At 32.1% G+C, this 23,791-nt stretch overlaps 1 protein-coding gene across 2 annotated transcripts in view; it reads left to right on the forward strand.

Moving 5' to 3' along the window:
• Window positions 1-23,791, forward strand: part of LOC128238976 (suppressor of lurcher protein 1-like) — a 400,352-nt gene that overhangs the window by 195,293 nt on the left and 181,268 nt on the right. For both annotated transcript variants that reach the window (XM_052955354.1, XM_052955355.1), the window contains exon 6: window positions 11,265-11,323. The gene's annotated coding sequence lies outside the window, so the exon portion shown is untranslated. The remainder of the gene's footprint in view (window positions 1-11,264; window positions 11,324-23,791) is intronic.

Below are 23,791 nucleotides of genomic sequence, written 5' to 3' on the forward strand. Positions count from 1 at the left end.
ATCCATGACCTATGGTTGCCATTAAGCCAATATGTAAACTACTCAGGTACCTCTGTGATTAAATTCTTAAATTGCTAACTCAGATGTTTGTTATGACCAATAGTAATGAGGTTAAAACTGTTTTTATTACTTAAATGTCCAAACTAGATTTTTTATCGTTTGTTGGTACGATAACTGCCGGATCCGGTCTTTTCTACGATGATTTTTCTTTCTTATTTTTATTTATCCTCCATCTCGAATATATATCAATTTGTGCAGAAAACATAAATAAAAACTTAAGACAATAATTCTTTTGATGAGGATTCATAATGTCTTTGTTCTGGATATTATCATAGCAGTATCCAAAAATGGTTGTTTTATATCGATCATGTCAAAAGTGATTTCCTTTTAAACTTGGTTTTTATGGTCAATCACCAAATCGCTAATTGTACTTACAAATCAAGCATGTATTTCATGAAAAGTAAAAACGAAAAGATTCATTTATAAATATATATGGGTTGCCCATTGTGTTTTAGTTCCTTACTTCGGAATTTATTTCGTTTACAGTGACAAGAAGACCAAAATAAGAAAAGAAAAGAAAAAAACACAACTATTCAAAACGAAATAAATGGGTAACATCTTTGAAACGCAGTTATCACTATCACATATTAATATTTGCATGTATTATGAACTGATTTGAATTCATTAATCTAATTTCACTTATAATAATTAGTTCATAACATCTAGTTCAAACCTTGAAATGATACAGCCGTCGTTGGATGCTACTTAAAATCAGATCATACCTTTGTACAAATATCTGAACGTGTTCCTGTAATATTTACCCCCCATGCTAATTACGTTTTCAGCCGTTTAGAATCGGATAAAAGGCTGTTCATATGAGTTTGATATGGCGTTCAGTGAATAAGAATATTTGAGGGTATTTATTTTATTCTGATAATAATTAACTAAAAAGGAAATTCTATATTCCGGAGTTGGGCGGTATGTACTCTTTTATTGTTACATAACAGTGTAAAATATTAAAAGAAATGAAACTGCAGCCTTTATGTAGGCATGATAAATTATATTTCACAATCATATTGTAAAAACAAACTTATTCTTTAAATCATATAGATGTGTAAATAATGCAAAACGCATAAACGTAGAGTGAAGTACCATATATAAGATGTGTATATGAGAAAACAACAATATACCAAGAGTTGAAATAAATGTTTTTGAGAGTTTTCAGTAAAATATAAATACCACTTGCCTTTGAAGTAAAACATAACCCCGCATATAATCGTGTTTCTTGATTATAATTTTATTGATACCTAAATCTCTCGTTCTTGGCATGTTTTTCATCCGTTTGTATCTTTATAGCATTATATTTACCCTGCACAGTAATTATCTGTAGGAGAAAACACTATTTATACATTTCTAGCGTTAATACTCTGGCCACCATTCTCTTATCAGGTAAAGTACCATATTTCAACCTTGATTTTATGAACCAAAGCATATTTTATCATGATCGTCTTTACAATAGTTTACTTTAAAAGTCTGAACGTATTTAAAAGGAGATTATTTACAATCTTTACCAAAACAAGCTTAACTTGGTCTTGTTATTAGAAATTTAAAGGGACACATGTTTGTGTATCATTTTCTTACACAGTAATGCATCTGAAAATACTAAAATTAAAATTGTTTTACACTTGATACCGAAATTGCAGAAAAATAAAGGTAAAATTTAAATAAGACCTGGTTGTATTGGGGAGCGAGCCCAGGCCAGTACAGACAAGAAACAAAAAGAAACTGACAACAAATACCGCTCGCCCACGAAAAGTCTTATAATCGGAGAAATTATTAAACCTTTAAACCTTTTGCTGAAAAAAGGTTACTTATGCTATACAAAATCTTAGAATTCAAAGCCAATATTTGAGTATATATCAACATTTGTTGAAGGAGTTCCAGCCGTTAATATCATAGTTTTAACAATCCTTATGATTTGCCACACTTAACTTCGTCATAAAAAGTGCATTTCACAAAACATGAGAGAGTCCCTTTACGATCAATCGAGACATTCAGTTGTATTAATTTTAACCAATTAACGGAGCTAGCTCGCTTTAAGGGAATTGCTACTTGGCCACGTTATTTTATATAGCATGAATTTCCCCGAAATCATTTCCATCTTTGAATACAAATGACGATAACTGTCAGCTTCGAATGGAGAATAGCACACTTGTGGAAAATACATTTTACAAAACGTATTTTATTTAATGGGCATTTATCAATAGTATTTCTACGTCTTTTCTAAAACGAACTTCTACTTTTTTATTAGGCCAAATAACCGACTCAACAATTTGTTCCATCTCAGTTGTTAAATCCTTTGCGTAGGCTCTTTTTGACGTAATTTGCTGGTCGTTGGTTTAATGTTGAGTCAACATACGTATCAAAGGAGTTTTACCTAACCTACTGACCCACCAAAATGTCCTTGTTTTGCATCTCCTCAAGAAAGGCCAGTATTTAAACTTGTGTCCTCTCATCTTAATTTAGTGATGTAAATATAATATTTAAATCTTCATTTGTACAAACTTCAACAGCAAGAAGTTGTAACAGACGAGCTACATTTTGCTCAATTCAACTTATTGCATAAACATGTTTAAACTTTACAGCTTCTAATTTCGTTATATATTTATAAAAGAGGCCATAAATTGTAAAAAACAACTGAATGATATATTGCTAATTCAGGAGCTTTAAATATGAAAACGTATTGCTTTCATATTTGATCTTTCCATATAAATTTAATAATTCCAATTCGGGTCGAAACAAAATGTTCGTCAAATGACTTATTGTTTACATATTATGTTACATTAAGAGACATGATAATCAAAATTTCGTGTAGTCACCTTTAAGAAAAGATGCCGCAACAAAATATGTGGGAAGTTTAAGCGTTTTTAAAATAACACACTGAGGGATAACGTGTTATATCTGAATGTTTAGATAACATTCAGGCTGCTATGCATAACAAAACATATCTGAACCAACAGAGTCGCACTCTGGGGAAAGTTTCTGAAGTATATGGGAAATTTTGAGTATTTGTGATCGCACCTGTACATGAAATTGAAGGATATGACATGTTTCAGAATAATGATTTTTTAAGACATCATAAATAATGTAATCAGCATGTCATTAAATTTTATTTTTGCATGTTTATTATCAAATCCCAGTGTCAGCGAGTTTTCTACTCTACAATCTTAAGTTTGCAAATAAAAAATTCACACCGAGTGGTAATTTTAGTTGTTGGCGTAATAAAAGTTTGTCTTGTTTTTTCAATAATATTATTAAATGAAAGGTAATATAATATCCATTTTAATTCAAAGCTTACAAATACATTGAGCTTTTCTGGCCGAGTTGATATTTATATTGTATGTAGTACATTCAAGTACCAGCTGGTCGTAAACATCAACAAAGTCATGTTTAGCAATGTGTTTTATAACGACAATAATGTCCTCGAAGAGAAGTCGGAGAATAACTACAGCATATATACTTACTAAATTGATTTGCGTCTGAGCTTTTTGTTGGTAGAATGATAACATTATAGATTTATTAAGTGTTGGGTCTAGTTTGGGGTTGAATGTCCTTCAGTGATCTCCTTTTCCGTTGATTTTTCCAAGGCGATGACCCCATCATGTACTGATAAATATAATAAAATGCATATGTCGTCTGTCTTTGTTATTTGAACGACCTGTGTCTCTTGATCAGTGTGTGTTAGGGTGTTTACGTTTTTGCTACCGAGCTTGTTCTCGTGGCTACCAATGTATTATTTAATTCTTATATCTAACCTATGTTTAAACACAAATCACATTTTTTAAACATATAAATATTAAACACATAAAACATAATCAATCTATCAACATTGTTTAATGTATTGTTACGTTTGATTCATAAGTTGACACATGTAATGCAATTACCTGCAATCAGTTAATAAATTTAATTGATATTATTTTTCTGTTCATTTGCATGAATATAAACCACGGTTGGTCATTCGGATACTTGAAATAAACAACTCATGTGTTTGACTTAGTCATTTACTTATATGCAACTGATTACTTATATGCAACTGAACTCTCAAATGTGGTCAATTTAAACGTAGGTGTTCTTTATAAACAAAATAACATAAACACAACAAGAAAACAATCCTTTTTTAGCAAAAGTATTGATAAAAAATATTTCAAACAAACAGCTCTGAAACGTTGCAACCGGGCAACACAGAGATCCAACAAAAATGTTATTATTCCAGGGAGACGGGAAATTGTTATATTTCAAGCGTATAATTTTGCAGATTAGGAGCGATTGTGTTTAACGAGCCCAATGGCCGATTAAGGACGAGCTATGTGGAATGAATGAACCATTCAATGACATTGTTATACATGCATCTTACTGACCAACATTTTGTTAAGCTTTGGTTAGGCTATGAGAAAAGGCTGCAAGAATGGGACTATATTTAACAATAATAAAACACCTTAAGGGATATGTAGACATCAAAAGTGATTTGCTGTTTTCACCAGTTGATAACTTTGTTATGCGTGTTTTTGACTTATGATGCCATGTCTCTCGTTGAATGAATGTACATATTTGAAAATTATACTTCTTAACAGAGATTAAAAAATATTCAATTAGCCGGGGTTCTTTAATTTCCATTGCATTGTTGTATTTGTCCATCATTGTTTTAATATGGCAAAAAACTTGCCCAAAGCGATGCATTTAATGATTTATACCACAAAATGCATTATGTTTTTAGAATTTTATGTGCTGATATACATTGAGTATGTTGTGTAAAGCCTCTGTTGATTCACTATGAAAACTTATCAACTTTGTAATGAGTCATACACATTTCAGTTAATCATTTGAATATCCCCATATGCGAGTACAATGTCTGATATATGTGCTAAGACAATGTGAGCTGTCGTAATCCTTATATCAAAGACTGGACACTGTATATTGAGCACATGGGTCCGCGTGTAGATAACTGCAGTATAGATTTATATTTTGTAAAATTGCCATGACAATAGAATACGAGACTGCCGTTTTTATTTCTTTTTTTACTTCAGTCTTTCACCCTGGACGTGATAGCACTTCGTAAAAACACCTTGTATGCTTTGCTGTGCGGCGGCTGTTTCGCAGCTACGAAACTAGACTCCGTACATTTTTAGCAGTTTTTTATTCTCTACTGCCCTTATCTACTTGATCATTCTTTCCGAAAGTTGTAATAAACGATACAGTGTTAAACAGTATTTGTCTTCATTGGTTAATTTTTTCACCAGTTTTCAGAAGTAGTTCTTTAATTTCTTGTTTTTTTTTAAGCTCATTGGATATCATTCTCTTAATGTGTACTTTGTGCTTCTGAATTATATATATATTCTTAAATTTGTTGTATATTTTTTTTCATGTGAATACTATTTGTCGATGTGTGTTTCTTTTGTTAGCAGTTACATTTTTGGACGTTTAAAATATATCGTCCCATTTCATTGCTACATGACATATATGAATATTTTATCTCTTCTTAAAAAAATATTGTGTATTTGAATACGCCATCTTATTTTTGACAGAACAAGTATTTACGAAGATGATTTAATGTTTACATCTCTTAATCTTTATTAGTTCTAGATCATTCTTTGCTTATTTGATCACTATTAAATGTCGGAAAGCATACTCTTGGTGCCAGTGGTGAATTAACTTTTCGATTTTGTTAATAGAAATGATTAACTTCATACAAATTAAAACGTTAGAATATTTCCCGATGCATCGACAACAGGCCTTCTTCCAAAAGTTTTTAATCCATTTAACACCAACGATTAGTTCCATTCTAAATCAGATGAGTTAGATAAAAAATCTGTTTTTGAATAGAAACTCATCAATTTTATGATAAGAATGGCTTAATTTTTTACAATTCCAATAAAATGAGCATTTTTTATTAAAGAGGAATTCAAAATGCCAGTCAATAGTCATAAGCTTTGTATTTATATCGAAAATGAGTGTTGTCTTAGTCATAAATACCTTTGCAAATAAATATATTAATGATAAACATAATATTTTGTTCAATGGGAAGGCAGTATTAATGAAGCTATAATAAACATTTACTTCAGTTAATTAGTAGTCAGCCGTTATTGATATTAATTAGATGAGACGGTAGATATAAACAGTGGCTGGTCAATTAAAGATTAATTTTCGTCATAAAATGTAGACCATTAAAATTTGCCTGACATGTTGACACAATGTATACCGCGGCATTTTAATGTAATCACTCGCCTTTTTCAAAGGGCAAAACGAGAGAATGCTTTATCACATATGCTGGAATATACCAGTTCAGCTTTTGTAACGTTTATAGCTCGATGGTGGAAAAAAAATTCAACATTCTAACTCTTTTTTGGAACCTATACTTCATTACATATTACCAAATAGTTCAATTTTTAACAGATAAGGTGCAAACGTCTATCAAAGACATTGCGCATTAAAGTTATCAAGATCAGTCAAGAAAAAAAAAACATTAATCACTATCAACTTCTTTTACAAATATTTGGTATTTGTTTAAATATTTTTTTTATAAACACTTCAAGCAATCAGTTCGTAGCATCTTGTTAACTCCTTGGAAATGATAACGACGTAGTTGGGTGCCACTTAACACCAGATTCCACCTTTGTACCGATTTCTGTAAATTTGAAAACTTGTTCTTTTTTACCGCCATGTTTATTACACTTGCAATTATTATATTAGTTAGGAGAATATTCACTCCAAGATTCCCGTTTGAATTAGTTTAATACCTGTTTTAGACATGGGAATCCCCGCAAAGAGTATCAGATCGTTGTTTATGTATAAACTAAGTAAGTTATGACTAGTCATGTGAATGGTAGAAGATATTATAAACTTCGTTCTGTCGAACGTTCATGGAATTGGGTTCGTACGGGACGCCATTTTAACTCCAGTGTAATTTCCAAATATTGTCTTAATGCGTTATCACTGTCATGATAAAATTGTCTAAAAACATACTCGAAAACAACCCGAAAGCATATTATACCCATCATCTGCAACTAACTTTAACTCTCACAGTTTGAAAAATATCACATAAGGTTTTTACTTACATGTCCTTATAACGCTAATCGATTTGTTCTTATCATGTTTAGTTTATTTGATGGAATTTTACCAACAAAAGGTATGCTGGATTTCTTTGATACTTGTGGTAATGGCAAGAGCCATAGAGCGAGTATGGGCGATAAAATGTCATAAAAATTCAAGTTCATCTTTATTTTCTCTATCATTTAATAAAGATTACTAAATAAACTACATGGATAAGCCCTGTATCCAAAAAATTAACGATGACCTTATGTAGAAAGGACGGTTAAAGGACGACATACACTAAACCGAGGGTAAACAAACCTGCAATAAGAACTGCTTTATTTTAATTTTGCACTTGTATATACGTTTAATAGCTAATTTGTCCATCGAAGTGCCATCGTAACTGATGAATCAAACCAAGAGGAAACGTGAAATAGCTGAGTGTCGCTGCATATCAATAACGAGGGAAGGAAGCGAAAAAGGTCTAAGTGACATTAAAAGCAGAATGCTTATGCTATAACTGGTTGATTATTTCGTACTTGATGCAAACAGCTGTTTCTTTGTGATTTATTCATATGCTTCTGAACTCTCTTACCCAGTTTTGTTCGCAGGCAAACCACTATAGGTTTCATTGCAACAAAACATAAATGATAATAGCTCATTTAATTTCCGGTGAATACTAGAGTAATCTTGTTTCAAATATTGACTCGTTAAACAGTAACAAGCAACCAATACAGAGTTTTATATTTAGTATGACCTACTAGTGAAGAAAACATAAATAATAAATGTACATTGAGTGTAATATTTAATGTAATGAAATTAATTTTAAATTAAGCCGCATAATGTTTGTCTCGAATAGAAGAACTATTTGATCTTTTCGGAATTGTTTTATTGTTATAACATTTAAATTAAGTTATTGGTTATCGGTAAATGATTTTGTCTGCGGAATTTAAATGTAAATTCACGCTTTAGGTATTAACACACATTGGACCGATTGGTGAGAGGTTTGATGACCTTATCCCTGAACTATTTACTACTGTAGAATATTTATTGATACGCTTGCGATTTAACTGATTACAAAACAAATAAGATTATAATTTTATTAATTCGGTGATTTCATATTGGCCTAGTTATTTGTCCGAGGTTAGTTGTATTTGCCTGAGCCAGAAAGGTCGAAGGCAAATACAGCTGACCGAGGACAAATAACTGGGCCAAAATGAAATTAACTAATTAATAAGTATTTTATGAATTAATTATTACCATTTTGGTTTAAAACATTACGATAAGTTATCTTTAGTTCACACTGAAGCCGTATTATCCCTTAATGGCTTATTCATTCATGGTGTCTGCTTTTCTAAACTGTACTTTGTTGATGTTGACATGCATCCTTAAAGTGGCATTGCACATACTTATGAATAAAGCACTGTACATTGTAAGGAAGCATGTCTTTTCGTCTTAATTCCGTAGATTGTTTGCCAAAAACGTCAAATGTTTTACCTTCCTTCACCGTCCATTTTGTCGGTGTACAAAATCATAATAGTTGTAAAATCCACCAACAGTTTAAATACAACTGTAATATCAAACCGTACAAGTGGTTCAATCATTCAATAGTTAAAAAATTCAAGTATTTTAAATAGGTTTATACGAAGCACAAACTTTTCAAAACAGTCGGAAAACGGAAAATAAAATGGCTACCTTTAAAAACAATTTCCAGCATATTTCTCATATTAGACGAGTTAGACAGACAATGAAAATGGCCAATTTCTCAAATCCGATTTTATAGCAAAACAAAACGAAGGAAACTCATATCAACCGAGTTGTGTTGCTATTGGCCGAGTTTGGTCGATATTGGCCGAGTTTTGGCATATATTGTCTTCAATCGTCAGGTATTGGTACCGCATTGTCCCCGTATCGCGTCAAATACTTGATAGTTGATTAATAATGAGATATATCACTCTTAAATGTGATGTATGGTTCCAGGACGAACCGACACAAACATGCGTATTCAAGAGAGACCAGATTTGGTTACATTTCAGGCGCATATTTTTTCGGATACCGAGGAAGTGTGTTTAACTAGCCGTTTGGGTAAAACTATGAAATACAAATGAATGTACAATCAATGTAGAATAATTCATGCAATGACACAGTTGTGCATGATACATATTTGCCTGTTTTATGATAATAATAATAAATAAAACTACTACTACTACTACTACTACTGCTACTGCTACTGCTACTGCTGCTGCTGCTGCTGCTGCTGCTGCTGCTGCTGCTACTACTACTACTACTACTACTACTACTACTACTACTACTACTACTACTACTACTACTACTACTACTACTGCTACTACTGCTACCACTACTACCACTGCTACCACTGCTACCACTACTACCACTACTACCACCACTGGCACTACTGGCACTACTGGCACTACTGGCACTTCTACCGCTACTACCGCTACTACCGCTTCTACCGCTACTACCGCTACTACCGCTACTACCGCTACTACCGCTACTACCGCTACTACCACTACTACTACTACTACTACTACTACTACTACTACTACTACTACTACTACTACTACTACTACTACTACTACTACTACTACTACTACTACTACTACTACTACTACTACTACTACTACTACTACTACTGCTACTACCACTGCTACTACTACTGCTACTACTACTGCTACTTCTACTACTACTACTACTACTAATGGGCTATATAGTGGTTCAATGCAACCTACCAATGAAGTTTACAAAATATTTAAACCACATCAATTTCTTCGGCAATTGTTGATGTACCTCCAAGGAGCTCTTGTTTTCGATGCCCGTTAGAGAGTAATTACGATAGTTGTACTTATAAACACATTTAAATGACTTCCAAAGAAGTTTTCCTTTTAAGAGTATGCTTGACCTCGTTCCTCTTAAAATGTTATCGTTAAATGTCGGGTTATTTGGCATGCCAATTATGTTACTGTTGAAGTAAACTCTTGAGCGTTTGAAGCTTTTGTCTCACTAGAAGATCGGTGGACTTTCAGTTTATCAGAAGTTATCAGTTTTAAGAAATTTCTGGTAATAACTAAATATCCAATATCAATCAGTGATTTTATTCATCGATCGTCGGTACGATAAAGCAAATACAATGTAAAAAGAAGTCAAACAGCCATATGGCACCTGAAAATGTCGGTGCTAGAGATTTTAACAGTGCTGCACTTACCGTTTATGTCGTGACACGGAGACTGGTGTTGTCATTCTTCGATTTTTGGTCTGTTATGTGTTAACTTCAAAACGTAGCCTTGACCTTTGTCTACTGCATTAGACAATGAAGTTTTTGGAACTTTTGATGTGTATTCATCTACCTGCGAACAAGCTGATTTATGGGTCGGATTCTTTCAACCTTATTGTATAGCATTATTTAAATAATCAATATTCAACATCAAAAGTGTATCGTGAAAGGGAAATGTTGTCCAATTAGCGCAACATCGTGCCAGTGAGATTGAACAGATCCAGTCTAAATATAAATATTTGACATGGTTCGAATTTATAATCAATGCATAACTCATTTATTTCATTGATAAGTCAACACATTCAAATCGCAAAAATCAATTTCAATATGTTGTTCAAAATATTTTTGATTGCAACCATTTATAATAATTCATTCATAAAAATCCTGTTTTATTCCCGTAAATGATACCGGCGCTGCTTGATGCCACTTAACATATCCTTCCTTTATAGCCATATCAAAACACTTGAGAACACGTTTCTTTTAGATGTTTTCTTTGAATTCCATTTCAATTAAACATTCAGTTATAACAAAATTTATAGAAAGGATACTCATAGTTTTTAAAGGGAGGACTCGCTCATGGTATCAATGTATTGTTAAAACGTCAAAATATCCATCACTATCGAATAAGTCTTGTTGCCTAGGCGTTGAAGCATATGTTGTCTATTTTGTTCCTGACCTTCTCGGTGTGATTTCGCAAACCCAGAATACTTCTTATACCATAATTGTATTAATTTTCTGCACTTTTGATACCAAAGAGCAAACAAAATGATAAAATAATTGTTTTCAGTTGCATTAGAGAGAAATGTTTTTGGTCCAAAAACATGGGCGAATCCCTTTAAATGATGCTTTGCACAAATATGTTGAAACTATTGCTGTTTACTTTCAGATTGTTTACTTTGAAACAACGTGTATAGAAAGGAGATATATATAATCCTGATCTAAACGGTATGTAATGTTTGTTTATTATATATTATATTTAATCAACTGTAAAAGCTTAACTGAACGAGCAATACTATAAGTAAGTCAGACACATTTATGAATGAAATTAGTGAAAATAATATCGCGACTCTGCTTTTTGTACAATTCTTAAAATTCAATAACTAGTGAATGTACAGTTTTATTATTATTAATATCGATCTACCACCTTGTGAAGTAATACTCGGGAAGAAACCTAGGTGGTTGTCCTCGGGTGTTCAAAAACAAACAAAATGCTACAGCGAGTTCTGTATGCAGTCCTATAATACTTTCTATTATAACCATATTATCATGATAGTGCTTCACACATGTTTGAGAATATACATATAACAATAAAAACATAGTAAAGCACGATTTCTTTTTGAAAAATACTTTACTTTGCTTGAGTGCAATATACTTGAACATACCATAATCGGATTCGGGGGTCCATATTTTATGTCGAATTGGATAAATAAGTAATAAAATACGCATACGTCGAAAATGCACCGTTTCTGACTGGAATTGTTGAAAAAAATCGGTTAAGAAAGAGGGCGCATGTCAAAAGGTTCGCCCTTAAGGTACGCCCCCTCTTACGCCAATTCCTGGATCCACCCACATGCAAACTGTTATACTTGTCAGTCTGCATGAAAATAATGTGAATTTTTGAGAACGATGGCATTTCTGAAGAAATTGATAAAGTGGTATATTCGAATGTTTAGTAACATTAACGCTGCTATGCGTAACGAACCACAGAGACGCGCTGTAGGACACGTATTGAAATCATTAGAGGAGAAGTGAGTATGTTTTGTTTCTCACCTGTTAATGGAACAGCAAGGGATATGCTTTGTTACACTTTGATTTATAGCTAAAAAGCTTAAACAAAGGATATTTTCTCGTAAAATATAAGTATATTACGGCATCCGGTTACGGCCCTTTAACATTGATTCAATGTTTATAATTTGAAACACACCTTTTGGGCAGGAAAATCACATAAACAAATGTCAAGAAAGCATAGGTTATGTGATATATACAAGGCAGTAATTCGGTTAAGATACCCGGCAGATAAAAAGATAATGACAGTACGCTGAAAGTTATTGTACTAGTTAAAATTGCTTCTAAACTTGTTTCATTATGCTACAAGCGCCGTATTGTTTCTATATTATTTCTTTTTTAATTTTATGTTTGTTTTCGAGCACGAGGAACCAAAAAATACCAGCCAGGTGGCGTTGGACATGGAGTAAGTCGGAAAGGGCTTTAATCCGTATCTGTCATATCAACAATAAGAGTTAACTCTCCACTTGCGTTCCTATAAATACCATATTACTGGCCATTCCTACTTTTTAAGGGCTCTCTTTTGATGAACTGCTCAAAGAAGAAAGAGACATGTCAGAGTGAAACATTATCAATGGGCAAAATATTGAAATGTCATTTCTTATATTCAAAACAGATTTTAAAAGATTTTTCTCCGTTTGAAGAACGCAACCAAAATTACTATTTTCAAAAAGGAACCGTATTAACAAAATCAAAACGACAGTGTCTTGATGTTCTGTTTAGATTATATGACATAAAGATACCAAATATATGTCGAATGTCGCAAATGTTTATTTATGTTTACTCGTGTATTTTAATGTCAAACGCCGTATGTTCAGCCACTTAAAATACTTAAAAAATATATTAGCAAAACAACTTTTTGGAACATTTGAAGCCGTTTAAATATTGCTCAGAATGCATCACGCTTTTATTGTTTAAATTAACAAAAATAGGACATTTTCTGCAAAGTTTCAAGATTTGTTGGAATTCAGGTTTTGTAGACGAAAAACACATCATTACAACTTCGTGAGTAAATATAATAGCTATGTTAATTTCGTTTTACTGCAAACGATCGTTTTGTTCAAAATTGATATGCCGAAGATATATCATATCATATTTAAAATCATGGAATACCATTCAATGTAACACACACCTGTTGTTATCAGCGATTTCATTCTACTTATATCATGCTTTTTCTAGATAAATAATGTTTTTATAGCCAGTAAAACCAAGAATCCAAAACCTGCACTACCTACACACTTTTACTGCAAACGATCGTTTTGTTCAAAATTGATATGCCGAAGATATATCATATCATATTTAAAATCATGGAATACCATTCAATGTAACACACACCTGTTGTTATCAGCGATTTCATTCTACTTATATCATGCTTTTTCTAGATAAATAATGTTTTTATAGCCAGTAAAACCAAGAATCCAAAACCTGCACTACCTACACACTTATTCCGTTATATTGTATATTCAGGGATTATTCGAATTGGATAAAAACCTACATTTCCCGCCAATGAAATCGCTATTCTGCCTTTAAAAAGTACCTAACTTGACCGTAAATGTTTTTAATAGACCAAATGAGCTGACATGACTTAATAATTTGGTTCCCCACCCGCTGGAATTAGGGTATTATTTAAAGCATTAAGAATATGTACTTAGAAGAAATGTTCGCTTGTCTAACCAAACTTAAATCATTGAGTGTTTACCTTATATGTTCTAACTATAACAATTCACATTGGTTACCCTTAAATGGTCAATCACCAATCGTAAATTGTACGTACAAAAAAAATGCATCTACTCATGAATGACAATCCAGAGGGTTCATTAATGAATGAATATGTGTTGCCCATCGTGTATAACTTCTTTACTCGGAGTACATGTCGTTCACAATGTCTTGATGACCGAAATAAGAGAAGACAAAAGCAGGACTATCAAAACTGAAAAACGGGGAAAATCTTTGAAACGCATTCATCATTATCAAATATTAGTATCTACAAGTATTTTAAACTTGTTTGAATTTATTAATTTAATTGATCTTAAAAAATCTAGTTCAATTCCTGGAATTGATAGCATCGCTGTTGGATGCCACTGAAACCCAGATCATACCTTTATTAAAAATGTCTGAACGTGTTCCTATAATATTTACCCCATGCTAAATACGTTCTCAGCCGTTTAGAATCGGATAAGAGGCTGTTCATTTGAGTTTGAATTGTCGTCCAGTTGAATAAGAATATTTGAGTGTATTATGTCCATTCAGATGGTAATATTCTGAAAATGAAAGTTCTATGTTCCGGAGTTTAACATAATGTTATCTATTATTATGACATTTTAGTGTGAAATATTGAAAACTAAAACTTAGGCGTTTAATTACGCATGCTAAATTTTTTTGACAAATATTGTAACAAAAACGTTTATTGCTTATATCCCGGACATGAGATGTGTAAAATAATTTAAAAAACAACAACAACATAAACTTAGATGGAAAAGCCATACCTGATATTTAAACACAAGAAACCAGCAATATATCAAGATTAAATGAACTGTATTTTAGAGTTAGGCTGAAGTTTTCAGTAATGTATATACAGCTTTTACTTCTGCAGTAAAAGTATAATCCGCATATGATCGTGTTTAGCAATCAAAACAATATTGTTAATTCATTGTCTCATTCTGTGCATGTTTTCAAAACATATGTGATCATGATTAAAAGTTGGAAAATTTGTATGAGAAGGATATTTACAATGTATACCAACACAAAACTATGGAGCTAAAGTTGATTTTGTTATTAGTGATTTTAAGGGTTTATGTTTAAACTTTTTGCTACTGAGCTTGTTTCTGTAGTTTTTCACATAACTATTGCTCATGTTTTTAGACCATTTATTTTGAGGTAATGCATCTGAAAACACAAACGTTTTTATTATTAAACTCTTTGATTGAAAATTGCAGAAAAATGACAAGTCATTTAAAATAACTTGTTTGTATTAGGTAGCGAGCCCAGACCAGAAACAGACCAGAACATGAAAAAAGAAAACTGACAATAAAACTGTTCGCCAACGAAAACTCTTACATAACCTCATATTTGATATTTCCGCATGAATGTAATATTTTTTATTCAGGACGACACAAAACACAGAAACGTATCGTCAAGTGGCTTAATGTGTACATAAAATGCTATAATTAGAGACATGATAAATACATGTTCGCGTATTCACTTTTAATAAAAGATGCCGTAACAAAACGTGTTGGCAGTTCAAGCGTACTTAAAATAACACACTGAGGGATATAATTATAACTGATATGTGGTCTATCTTTCCCCGAGTGCATTCAATATACTTGAACAAACTACCTGTCAGTTTGTATGAAATTATTTGTGAGCCTTTGAGAATTGAAGCATTCCTGCATGGGTGGAAAACGTGTTATATCTGGATGTTTAGTTACATTCACGCTGCTATTATAACCAACAGACTCGCACTGTGAGGAAGCTATCTGAACTATTAGGGGAATTATGAGTGTGATTGTGATCGCAGCTGTGAATTATATAGAAGGATATGACTTGTGTCATAATGATGAATTTTAAAATAACATAAATATTATAAACCGCATGTTATTAAATTCGAGTTGAGCATATTTATTATCTACTTGACACTCTCAAATTGGCAAAAAACGAATTCCCACCGAGTGGAAATCTTAGCGCAATACATAGTTGTTGTTTTTCAATAATTTCAAGAAATGTAAAATAATCTAATATACATTTTAATTCAAAGCTTACAACTACATCGACCTGTTCTGACCGAGTTGATGATTGTTTTGTATGTACATGTAGTACCAGCCGGTCGTAAACACAAATGCAATCATGTTTAGAAATGTGTTTGTAAATTTAAGGACAACAATGTCCTCAAAGACACCTCGAAGAATAATCCACAGCATATTTGTTTAATAAATTGACTGTGTATTTTCTATATGTTTCGTCTGAGCTCCTGGTTTGTGGAATGATGTTTTGAGAGTGTAATTTTAAACATTGAATTAAATTAGGCGAGTAATATAGAATGGCTGTCTTTGTATAATTGTTTTTTCACTTTAAAAATTTTGCACTTTTGTTCCGGCTGGATTCATTCGTTGGTATGAGCTTTTTGTAACTGGATATTTGAAGTTAGTTTATATCTTGTAGATTTTTCTTACTTTATTCATGATTGTTCTTTACTTAGTTGATGCTGGCCCCAATTGGGATTAATTCTCATTTATTGTAAAGTGTTGGGTCTACTTTTAGGTTGGAATTTCCACAGTGATCTCTTTTTCCGCTGATTTTTCCAAGGCGACGACCCCAATATGTGTTGATAAACATATATGAATGCATGCGTTGTTTGTCTTTGTTGTTTGTGCGTCGTAGGTCTTCTGTTCAATGAATGTTAGGTCTCAATCTTGTTTCATTATTCAGGATGTTAACTGTTTGGCTACTTGACTTGTCCTCGTGTTTACCACTTCATTATTCAAGTATTGTATTTTAACTGATATATTAATAAAAAAATGACCTTTTTGCCAAATACATAAATTTTTAACTCCCCAAACATTATCAATTTAGTAACACCATTTACTACGTTTTCTTTTAATTCATTTGTTGAAAATTCTAATAAAATTTTCAGCAATCAGTTACCTAAATTATTTTCATAAATATAAACCACGATTGTACGTTGGGGTACCTGAAATGAACAAATTATGTTTCTGTCTTCGTGATTTATTTATATGCAATTGAACTCTCAAATAGTGTCATAAAACACTTTTTTAACTTGAAAGGTTTTCTTTGATTAACAAAATTACATAAAAACAATAAAGAAAATCCTATTTGTAACGAATGTATTGATCAAAGAAAAACAAAACAATTCAAACCAACATCTCTGAAATGTGGTTACGGGCAACAAAGAGAACCCAAGAAAAACAAGATAATTCTAGTGAGACCGGAAATTATTATATTTCAAGCGGATAATTTTGCAGATAAGGAGCGATTGTGTTTAACGAGCCCAATGGTCGATTAAGGAAGAGCTATGTGGAATGAACCATTCATTGACATCGTTATACATGCCTCTTACTGACCGACATTTTGCTTCGCTTTGGTAAGGCTATGAGAGATGGCTGCAATAATTGATCTATATTGAAAGCTTATGAAACACATCGTATCTTAAGGGACATGCGTGAATCCAAAGTGAATTCCTGTTATCGCTGTCTTTCAAGTCGAATGTTGATAACTTTGTTATGTGTGTTGTTGACTTGTGATGACATGTCTCTCGTTCATTGTATGTTAAGTTTGGAACTTTATACTTCGAAACAGAGTTATAAGTTTATGCTACTAGCTGTGTTCCTGTTACTTCCATTGTATTATTACATTTGTTCGTTATTGTTTTATTATGGCGAAGTACTTGCCCAAACTGATGTATTTAATGATTTATTCCACAAAATGCACAATGTTTTTAAATGATATATGCTGATATATATTGAGTTAGTTGTGTTTAGCACCTGTTGTTTCACTATGAACAAACACTTACTTTGTAATGAGGTCAACTCAATTCAGGTAATCATTTAATAATTTAAATTTTTCACATTCGATTGCAATGTCAAATATGTGTACTTAGACAATGTAAACCATTGGAGTCTTTATACAAAATGTTGGATACTGTATTTTAAGCACATGTGTCCGCAGGGCAATTGTTTTGTAGATAATTGTTATTTCATTTTCCTTGACAACAAAATAAGAGACTGCCGTTTTTATGTTATTGATTTTTTTTCCTCTCGTTTTTACTTCAAACTACCTCAACCTGTACGTATTAACCCTTACAAACACCTTGCGAGTTTGTAGTGCGGCGGCTGTGTGACAGCTGCAAAACTAGACTCCGTACGTTTTTAGCAGTTGTGCATTATCTACTAGCCCTTTTCTACTTCCGTATGATCTCTCTTTTAGAAAGTAGTTGTGTTAAACGATGCAGTGATTATCAGTCTTTGTCTTCATTGGTCGGTATACAAGCAGTTTTAAGATGTAGTTCTTTATTTTCTTCTCTTTTAACCTCATTGGATATTATTCTCTTTATGTGTATTTTCAGCTTCTGAATAATCCTTTTCGTTAATTTGTTGTATTAATAGTTTATTGATATTCAAATATTTATTTTGATATTATTTGTGATGATGTGTTTGATTCGTTTCATTATGGCTGTTAACATTGTATCGTCCGATTCATTGCTACATATCATGTATGTTGTTGTTTTTTGAAAATTTGTTTCTGTATTTGAATATGCCATCCTCCTTCTGACAAAACAAGTATTTACGAAAATAAGGTTATGTTAATATTCCTTAACCTTTATAAAATGTAGATTAATTAATCGACATTATCTATTATCTAAAAACATCATTTTGGTGCCAGTGGTGAATTAACATTTTGAACTTTAAATATGGATCAAATATATTATTTATTTCAAACAAATAATACGTTGGAATATTTCCTGATGCATCAAAAATTATGCAAAAAGCTACAGAAACATGCTCAGTAGCAAAAAGTTTAAACATAAACCCGGTTTAGTGGCAATGGGCAAACGCCAAAGACATCAGCTGTCGTACCGTTTATAGTTTGATGGTGGAAAAATTATATTCTGTATTTCAATAGCTATTACAAAAAAGTTCAATAATTAATAGAAAAAGTACGAACGTCTAACAAATACAATGCTCATTAAAGTTACCAAATTCAGTCAAGAAATTCAAAACACATTATTCACTAACACATTTTGTTTACAATGTTTTTATAAGTCAAAAACATTTTTGTTAAACACGTCAAGCAATCAGTACGTATAATTTTGTTCACTCCCGGAAATGATAACGACGTTGTTGGGTGCCACTTAACAACAGATTCTACCGATATCTTTACATTTGAAAAAAGATGTGTGTTTTTCTTATATATTTACCTCCATGCTTTTTACACTTGCAATTATTAATAGTTAGGAGACTGTTCACTTCAAGCTTCTGGAAAATATACTTTGGTAAATGATGTATTTGCAGATAGTAAGTGACTGAAACTTAAGAGGGAAATATTTTCTGATGTTAACCGGAATATTTTGCTTTCTTTTAAAATGATATGTCAAGTACTTACCTAGTGCATGTGTTCTGTAGGTCCGTCTGTATTATTATATTCGGGTCTTTATATTATAGCAGCTAATATTCGACATAAATGATCATATATTAGCAGCATATCGTTTTGAATTATTTAAAAACATGTTTAAGACATGAGTATTTTCGCAAAGAGTGTAAGACCTTTGGTTATGTAATAACAACATACGTTTTGTGAATGCAAGAAGATATTGTGAACTTCGTGCTGTAGAATTTTAAGGTTTATTGGGTTGGTCTGGGGCGCCAGGTTCACTCATGTTGTATAAGATGACACTAAAAAAATAAAATTATTATAATTAAATTTAAGTCACATGTACCCGGTGTCCATAAAACCTGCCCCTGCCGTCATCTTTTTAAGTTTAGTAGTAAGTGTCATGCATAACTTTAGTTTCGCACATGTATGTTAAAAAGTGAAATCGTACATTAAGTGCGTTCATTCAATAATACTTAAACATATTCTTAATAGTTTGTATGAAAATATTTTCGACCCTATGATAAGTAATGCATTTATGTGAAGGTGGTTCAAGTGTTATAACCGACTGTTTAGGTAACTCTCTTTTATTATATAGGAGCCCACAAAGGTGCCCTTTTCGGGTGGTATTTTAACTATTAACGCAATGAGCGTATTTCCTTTGGTTTGTACCGGATTATATACTTGTAACATGTTACTAAAACTATATAAAGTACTGAAACATATTGACCTTTTATCAATATTTCGAACAACCTGTGATTTATTCGAATCAGGCATGCTTATGCTAAAAGTGTTCTTTCAAATTAAGTATTGTATTGACAAAAATGTGTCTGTTTCGAGGCGGAATGTTAATTTTATATATTGTAATGGTTTGTTCTGATCAACGAGGTTACTGCTATACAGAACCTAATTGTCTAGATGATTTCATCAGTATTATATGTACGTTTAACTACCAGTCGGTCGTATATAGAACTGAATACATGTTCAGCGGTGTATTTGTATAATAGGAGAGATTTCTCTGGGATTGAAGTGAAAACATTCTAAGTGACTTTAAAAACAGGAGCAGATAGATACTTTTCGCTTTTACTGCTTCATAAGTTGTGACCATAAATGAAACAAAAAAACAACTGCCAAGAATATAATGTAAAAATTAAAACCGTTACTAAAATACTGTTTATTCTGCATACTTTATTATGTGTCTAAGAATTTAATGCTATCGCAGGTTGATTCTTTGATTCTTGTACTTGATGCAAACAGCTGTTGCTTTGTAATTTATTCGTATGCATCTGAACTCTCTTACCGAGGATTGCTCGCACAGAAACCGCTATAGATTTCATTGCGGCAATCTTATTTTATCTCCGAATACTAGGTTTAACTTGTTTCAAAAATTAACTCTGGAATTAGAAAACAATACAGAGTATTTAATTAATATGATCTAGTAAATGAGGAAATCATAAATTATAAATGTATGTTGAGCATTATATTTAATAGGAATTATGTAAAGTTTGGAATGTATTTGAATACATTACATACATTGGGACGATTGGTAAGAGCTTTGATTACGTTCACCCTGAAATACTTACTACTATAGAATATTTATGGATGCCTTTGTGAATGATGTAGAACAACATTCACGAAATGTGTTTTATGTTATAATTTTAATTTCGCATTTGCTGCGATTTCAATGATTACAAAACATACGATTGGGATAGATCACTCTTCAAGGTGATATATAGCACCAGGACGAACCGACACAAAACATGCGTATTCCAGAGAGACCAGATTTTGTTATATTTAAGCGGATATTTTGCGGATACCAAGTAATTGTGTTAAATTAACATCTCGGTAAATCTATTAAATAATTAAATAATAATAATAATAATAATAATAATAATAATAATAATAATAATAATTATTATTATTATTATTATTATTATTATTATTATTATTATTATTGTTATTATTATTATTATTATTATTATTATTATTATTATTATTATTATTATTCTGGGTTAAATTTAAACTAAACAGTGGTTGAAAGGAACCTACAAATGAAGTTTATAAAACATTCATATATACATCTATAACTTTGGCAATTGCTGTTTTAATCCCCAAAAGCTCTTGATTTCAATGACCGTTTTGAGAGTATGCTAGACCATGTTCCACCAAAAATGTTATCGTTAAATGGTCTTATGAAGTTTTTGTCTCGCTAGTACACCATTAGAGTTTAAATTTGAAAGATGTTCCAAATTCAATTTTAAATACTTTCATGTTACGATCATTTTAAATATTTTGTATTGTTTGTCAATAATTTAGCGTGTGATGATCAATGCCACATAACGCATCATAGTGTATGTGTTGAAAGCCGCTGTTTATATAATGTTTAGGGCCTATTTCTAACGAAAGTTTCAAGAATTTTTTTAGTTATTACTAAATATCCAAAATTAATTAATTTCATTCATCAAACGACGGTCATATAAAGCAAATACAATGTAAAAAGACTAAACCGTATACCTAAACATGGACTGTACTTTTGGAATATGTTTCCCTAGGTCAAGTATGTTCTGTCAATAATCAGGTGCTGTATATGAATCCAAACGGTCATGTGTACGGTAATTTCTGTCTTGTTAAGATTTATGTTCTACTAATTGCATTTGAAAATAGTCGGTGCTAGAGACATTAACAGTGCTGCAATTACCATGTCGTGACACAGAGACTGGTGTTGTCATCCTTTGATTTGTGGATTGTTATTGTAACTACAAAACGTAGCCTTGAACTTTGTCTACTTTGTCTGGGAAGCTTTGGGAACTTTTGATGTTAATTCATCTTTATGTGAAGAAGCTGATTTGTGGGTCGGAACCTTTTAAGCTTATTGTATAGCATTATTTATATTATCATTATACAACATTAAAAGTGAATGGTTAAATGGAAAGGTTATTAGCGCAACATCGTGGCAATGAGAGTGAACAGATCTAGTCTTAATATAGATATTTGACATGGTAGGAATTCATAATCAATGCATAACTAATTTATTTCATGGATAAGTCAACAAATTCAAATCGCAAAAATCTCTTTCAATATGTGTTTAAAATATTTCTGATTGAAACCATTTATAACAATTCTTTTATAGAATCCTGTTTAATTCCCGTAAATGATACTGGCGCTGCTTGATGCAACTTAACATATCCTACCTATGTAGCGATATCAAAACACTTGATAGTGTTTAAAGGGACTCGCTCATGTTATCAATGTATTGTTAAAACGTCAAAATAACCATCACTATTGTATAAGACATGATGGCCTAGTCGTTTAAGCATATGTTGTCTATTTCTTTCTTGACCTTCTCGGCGTGAGTTCACAAACCCACTAAAACCAAAAAAACATTTTAATACCATATAATTGTATTGTTTTTCCTGCCCTTTACTTTCAGATTGTAGACTTTGAAAAGTATCAATACTTCTGATTTAAACGGTAATTAATGTTGTTGTTTTTTCATTATCATATATTTCATTTAATCAAATCAATAACTAGTAAATTTACAGTTTTATTATTACTTATATCGATCTATCACATTGTGGAATAATACACGGAAGAAATTTTGGTGGTTATCCTCGGGTATTAAACATCAAACAAAAAACATGCTACAGCGAGGTCTTTATGCGGTCCTAAAATAGTTTCATTTAGAATCATATTATCATAGTGTTTCAATCATGTTTGAGAATAGATATACAATAATCAAAAACATAGTATCGCACGATTATTTTGAAAAATACTTTTCTTTCCTTGAGAGCAATATACTTGAACATACCTTAAGCGGATTCAGGGGATGGAGGGGCACACCCGGAGCGCGCCCTCCTTAAATCGTCCAAGTCTACTCTTCATGTCGAAATGCACCATTTATGACAGGAATTGTGAAAACATCGGTTAAGAAAGAGGGTCAAAAGTTTGCGCCCCTAAGTAACGCCCACTCTTATGTCAATTCCTGGATCCGCCCATGCAAACTGCTATTCTTGTCCGTCTGCATGAAAATATTTGTGAACTCTCGAGAATTAAGGCTTTTCTGTAGAAATTGATAAAGTGTTATATTCGAAAGTTTAGTAACATTCACGCTGCTATGCGTAACGAACCACAGAGACGCGCTGTAGGGAATATATTGGAACCATTAGAGAATTAGTAAGTATGTTTGTCTCTATACAATGTTTATAATTTAAAACACACATTCTGGGCATGATAATTACATCAACCAATGTCAAGAAAGCATAGGTTCTGTGATATATACACGACAGTGCTTCGGTTAAGATACCCTGCCGATAAAACGATATTGACAGTGAATAATGTTTCTTTACTTCTTTCATTATGCTTTAAGCACCGCATTGTTCCTACATTATTTTTTTTAAATTGTGTTTGTTTTTGGGCACGAAGACCCAAAACATAACAGCCAGGTAGCGCTGAACATGAAATCAGTCTGGAATGGCTTTAATTCGGATCTGTCATATCAGCAATAAGAGTTATCTATTGACTTGG

The sequence above is a fragment of the Mya arenaria genome, chromosome 6 (genome assembly GCF_026914265.1).
Source record: "Mya arenaria isolate MELC-2E11 chromosome 6, ASM2691426v1".
Classification (NCBI taxonomy): domain Eukaryota; kingdom Metazoa; phylum Mollusca; class Bivalvia; order Myida; family Myidae; genus Mya; species Mya arenaria.